The sequence below is a fragment of the Scleropages formosus genome, chromosome 9 (assembly GCF_900964775.1).
Source record: "Scleropages formosus chromosome 9, fSclFor1.1, whole genome shotgun sequence".
Taxonomy (NCBI): Eukaryota; Metazoa; Chordata; class Actinopteri; order Osteoglossiformes; family Osteoglossidae; genus Scleropages; species Scleropages formosus.
The window spans coordinates 15,535,298-15,541,703 of NC_041814.1; positions in this window are offsets into that span (position 1 = coordinate 15,535,298).

Below are 6,406 nucleotides of genomic sequence, written 5' to 3' on the forward strand. Positions count from 1 at the left end.
TTTCTGAACTGCTTGTCCCATACAGGGTCACGGGGAGCCGGAGCCTAATCCGGCAACTTAGGGCATAAGGGGACACACCCAGGACGGGACGCCAGTCCATCACAAGGCACCCAAACAGGGCTTGAACCCCAGACCCACCGTGGAGCAGGACCTGGTCTAACCCACTGCGCCACCGCACCCTCCCATGAATAATGTGCAAAGGTAATAAAAAATGTAACAAAAGCCTATTATACAACTTAATTTTCATATATGTGAAGTGTTTATATATCCTTAGGGTTCATAAAATACAACTGTATTTTTGACTCATGACAAAGTGGACCTAAGACTGGGGGCGCTTGAGACGGAACAAGCTGTACTAAACATACTAAATGCTTAAAAAGTATACATAACAATGAAAATCCAAAATGAATTTGCTCAACACAAACAACAGAAAAAACCCAAAAAGAGTATACACAGCGTTAACACGCGTGCTGTACATGCGACGCACCACGCAGAATGTAAACGCGCGAGGCGCAAACGGAACGCGGGAGAACAAAAGCGCCCTCCTCGTTTTCCAAATGAAGCGGTGACGACGGAGAAACGTCGAACGCGCCCTCGAAACAGCCTCCGCAGGCTGGCACGCGTTTCGCGATCTCCTCCCGGAAAGGGAAAGACCAACCCTCCGGCGAACCGCCTCGCGCTGCTTTCCATCAATCTGCCTTCAAGCTCAAGAACAATGTTAAGACATCACATTTTAAATGAATCGACGCAAGTTAAGAGAAATGCCCGGGCCCGCCGCGCCTCGCGAGAAGCGAGCCTAACAGGTGCGCTGCAGGTACGGACGCAGGCGAGCTGACAGCTGGCCCTCATTTTTCTGCAGCTGCCTAATTAACAATTAAGGGCGAATGCGTTTCGGGCGCCGGGACGGCGTCCAGCCTGCGTTGGGGCGGCTCCGCCATTAGCGCGGAGGCGGCTGCGCGCAGCCAAGGCTGCAGGCCCAGGAGAGGGGCTGCGAGATGTCAGCTTGCGCAGTAACAATAATGTAGGCCTCTCCACACAGCGGAACACGCTGCATTTCCAAGCGAATAACTCTATAAAATGGACACCTGCCACAAGGCTAGCCCGTATGACGGCGCGGCGCCACGCGCGCAATCGCCCGGCAGTCACGGCTAGTTGGCCGCTGATGTATCCGACAAGAGCCCCGGCTCAGGGTTCAGCACCCGAGCCGAATGTTAAAGTTATTTGTTCTTGTCATTAAACTAAACTTTATTGTGACCCTCTCCGCCCGTTATTGCCCCGGTAGCGGCTCTCTTGGATCGGACTCTATCATTTATACTGTCTATGAATCTCGGGGGCTTTGCCACCGCACTTCGCCGAGCTATAATTTCTGTGTGCCCTCAAATCGGGAGGCCAGGCCAGAAAAGAGTAAACTGATATGACAGGAGGATGGGTTTTGTCCATTTAATGTCCTTATTTGCAACGTGATAAACACTTCCGAAGCATGCACGTGCCGCGGACGCAAACGACATTTTGGAGCATACCAGAATGTGCGCTTTACTGTATATATGACCCTGGTCCTGCGATGGGTCGGGGGGGGGGGGGGGCGCAAAGTGACAGCGAGTCTCTGATCCTCCCCTTCCCATTGCGCTCAACCCTACGGATGTCTCGCCTTCCTCCTCGTACCTTTGGGCCGCCTGACGCTCTCTCCTTCGAGATCCAAACCATTAATCGCAATAAGTGATCAGGGCTTGGGCGAAACACCATTATTATTCTTTTCATTATAGAACTTGAGCGCAAAGTTTTTGTTTTACCATTTAGAGGATGAAAAATGGAAAGCCAAGCACTTCTTAAATTGTAATAAAAGGGGCCATGATCCGTAGGTATCCCTCCACTTCGCTGTTTTCCATTGCGGCTGGAGCGGGCACCCTTGCGTACGGTTTTGTCATTTATCCTGAACATTCCATTATAGGCCTTTTTCAAGGGTATGGTTTTTATTTGAGGCGACCCAACGTACCGCACTTTATTAAAAACAAAGGGTATTTCGAGCGAAATAAAACTCACAGCCCCAAACTATGTACGAGCGTCATTACGATGGCAAGGCTGTTATGAAAACATTAGCATTTCTAAGTTCCGTTTTGTCTAAAAAAAAAGTTGGGGTTTTTTTTTCCCGCAGCGTTTGTGTTTTTAAAAGGTTCTTGAAGAAGACAATGCGGTCATAGAAAATATAAACGGCAGATAAACGATGTGACATAAAACCACAGCCCGTGTCTTGACAAGCTTGGATGACTTCCAGGCTCAAATGGCCTTAATTTTCCCCCCCGTGAATACCGCTAACACTTCTCTCTCCTCTGGGTAAAAAAGGATATTTTGATCTGCTTTAATAAGATGGTCGGACGGCTGGTGGTGCCGTTTTACATCTTTATACGAGCGCGCAGACTCCGTGACGCACGCCGACGGCAAAGCGATGGGATTCATTACGCCGCGGGCGGGAAGCCGGGGCGCGCGTTCGGATCTGAATTGCGCGGCCTGCGTTTTTCCGGATTCGCGTTTAAACGTCCCCCCGCACCCAGCGGCCCTTGGTGCAGCCCGCGTGAATCCTGCCCATTTGCCTAAAAGACACAAAGAGATGTGCTGACTGAACAGCCGCAGTCCACTGATTGCTTTCTTATAAGGGAAGGTGTTTAGTAGAGGTGTGTTAATTACAGAGCTGGTTGCTGAACAGGCACTTGGTGGTGGTGGCGGTGGTGGTGGCAAAAGCGTAAGGTTCGGGCCCCATCGGGTGGCAAGACGTATTCTGTTCGCGAAACACAAATGTGTCTTCTTGCACAGGAAGATAGACGGAGCCTCAAATGCTTGCCTTAATAACCAGGTCTTTAAGGCCCGTTCCAGATACCCTTCCCGGGGAGGCACGAGATGAGACGGCGCATCCCGGCTCCGTAGGCCTAATGGGTCTGCGGGAAAGTTTTAAGGCAGCGACAGGGAGACCATTATGTAAAAGAGGGCTGCGCAGGCAATCTGCACCGTGTCTTCCAGTCTCCCGAAGACAAAGAACACGTCGCAAAGCCCTGATTGCTTCTTAAGAAGCCGTTACGCCGTCGTGATGAATTCCCGTATTTTGACTGTTAATATGTTTGAATGAAAATTATTTATACATTTCGGCGGGGTTGAGCGCCTTCGGTGTGATCACTGCTCCTGAAAATGAAAGTGGAGGAGAAGGGAACCTGCACGTCAGAGCGTGATGTATACCTAGATTACGGGCTGATTGCGCCTCAGATGAGCAGCAAGCGAAATCATTTGCCTGCGAGTGTGACAACTCTGATCCTTGACAAGGCCTCTTAGTGTTTTTTCCCGTTATTGATGCACCCCGCGCAGACGCGATCCGTCGACGGCGGTGGGGGTCTTTAATACGCCGCCAGGCAGGCAGCGGAGGAGAGACCTAGGTGTTTTCATCCGCCGCTGCACAAGGGCGCTGATCAAAAGTGAATCGCATTTGGGAATCTGCATGTGTGATGATGCGACGGCAGACATTTATCAACGTGCTGCTTTGGCGGGCGAGGGCGAGGGGGAGGGGGCGCGGGCGCGGGCGGGGGCGCGGGCGGGGGCACAGCCTCGCTCCCAATGTAGTGCCGAGGTCAGACAGAGACACAGAACTGCAATCGCATTGCTTAAAAATGCTGTGAATCCTGAGATAAACTGAAGGGAATATAGCCTGGACGTCCTAACAATGTGCCTTCCTCTTCTTATCCAAAAAATAACACTTTTAAATGATTTCCTTGTAAGATTCTTCGACTGAGAAACAAATAAGAATAGAATAGAATAGAACATGTTTTTATTATTAATATTCCCTTTTTTAGATTCTTGCACTTTGTAGGATATTGTCAGAAATTGACATAGAGAAAAAAAAAAACACACACACACACAAAATGGGTACATATCTAGAAAAGAAGCCAGATAGAGTTACAGCCGTACAAGGATTTTTACACCGATTTCGCACGTTTCTTTGGTGGTGTATTGGGATTTGCGTTTTACTATGTTTTAGCTGTTTTTCTCCGCTCAGTTAATTTTGGAATGCAGTACTAGAATGAAACAAATATTTGTTAAAAGATATTTCTATGATTGAGGCTTGGCCTTGAAAATAAGGCAGTATTTTGCATAAATCAGCAACTGCAAGAGGATAAGCTATGTCATTAAAATACCTGATAATTTTCTACTTCATGTAAATTATCCCGATAGCAAAATAATAAATAAAAAGCCTGCAAGCAGCTGAAAAAATCGACTCTGCTGAAAATTCTTGTTTAAAACAAAGTTCCTCATGCGCTTTATGTCCTCAGGGAAAATGTGCAGAACTGAACCCAAGTCCCTTGAAAAGATCTGAATAAGAAGTGTCTCTTCCACCCCCCAACCACACACCCTCATGTTCACCCCTGAGTAACGGCACTGGGTGCTGTCTGTTTTAGACCTGATTTGAATACGAGGCATGTTTTATGGAGGGATGTAATTGGAAGGCAGTGATTTACTGCAGTGTATACAGGGACTGCATCCAACAAAATATCTAGAAGCAGGGAATAATCGCCTTCCTGCCCAGCGTGGCATTTATCTGGACACAGGTATATCCTAAACACCCAAGTCGACAGTGTTGACTATTAGCCGGGGAATAAATTATTCAGTACTTAGGAGGTGGAAAAATGAGAAAAATCTCTTTTCCCCAGGTATAACAGAACAAAGCACAGCGCCAGGGATAAAAGGAGGCAGTCATTTTTTGTTCAATTACAAAAGGCAAATATTTATTATTTATAAGTACTTGCCTTGTATGGGCTTAAATGTTATTTATGAACCTGTTGCATAGTGATTTCCAATGTAACTCATTATTTTTAGCCTGAGGGTGTTGTAAAGGAGCAGGGATATATTTAATGACACTCTGCTAGTCGGTGCAATTACACTGTAATCATTATGTAAAATGTGCTATTAATTAAACCAATTTCTGCTCAGAATATTCCTCTCTGCAGGGCTTTGGCTTCATCCTTCAGAATCCGCTTTTCTGTTTTTCACTTCTATTATGTTGTGACTTCAGAGCATACATATTTATAAAAGAAATTTTCATTATCTGAGGACTCTAACCACAAAGAGATTAATATGGCATGTTCTGGAAGGTCTATAACGCAATGAAGAATCTCTCCAGTCACTTGTCTCTTTTTTGGGCTTTTCAAGATTTCCTGAAACCATGTCTTTTATTAATTCTAGACACAAAATGAGCCAGCAAGAATTTTGTTTTGAAGGCTGTTTAGGAACTCATTGCTATCTTAGGCTAGTATATCAACAATTAATTCTTAAATGTTCGACATTTTGCAAACTTTGCTTCAACCAGAATCTGAGATACTATATGTATTACAATGACTGGGAGAAAAAAAAAAACAAAATTTTCAAAAACTGAAAATATATTTTTGCCATTAAAGCAATAGCAGTGCAACTAAAATTATTACAGAGTTTTATAAAATACTTTATGATAAAATATAAATCAAGTAATAGTAATTTGTTCTTCTGTACATAAACCCTGGCGAATTCACAGCTGTACCTATTTAATGATTTGTTTGAAATAATTTTTTGATAGTTATGATGAGAAGTGTACAGATTTACAGCCTTTTCTTCCTGAAATTGCACCACATTTCAGGTCCTGCCAGGTGGGACACACACCAATATTATGTTGGCGTTATGGTTTGCTTTGACTGATATCTATATCCTCTTGTGTGTTTAATATCGGTGATACTGCACAACGTACCTAGTGAATTCTGGCTCTACCCTTTCACAACATTACTGTTTGTTGCCTCTCTCTCAACATTACAGTAGTAAGGCTGAAGTCCCAAAGTGTAAATAAAATACCATTTATTTGTAGGATGCTGCACGGTTATTAGCTGGTCCTCCCTTAGAAAAATCATGGGAACAGAAATATGAAGAGAATCAAGAATGGCAAATACCAAAGTAATTAGACTGTTCAGGAATGATAAGCTATACTGTCCCTCCTAAAGAAATATAAAACATGCGTGTGTAAATGAGCAGCGATGAGCACCACCTGAACTTTTACCTAGTGTACTGGGGTAATGTTATGGTTCTACCTCGCTGTTGTTCTATCCAGTCAATTTACTTCCAGCACATGTAAACAGCTATGAAATTTCTTTTTCTTCCATACATTATTATTCACACATTGTCTGAAACCGCTTGTCCTGACCCGGGTTGCAGCAAACCGGAGCCTAACCCGGCAACACAGGGCGTAAGGCCGGAGGGAGAGGGGACACACCCAGGACGGGACGCCAGTTCATTGCAAGGCACCCCAAGCAGGGCTTGAACCCCAGACCCACCAGAGAGCAGGACCAAGCCAAACCCGCTGCGCCATTACATTATTACTATTTACACTATAAAAGTGAGGTCGCTG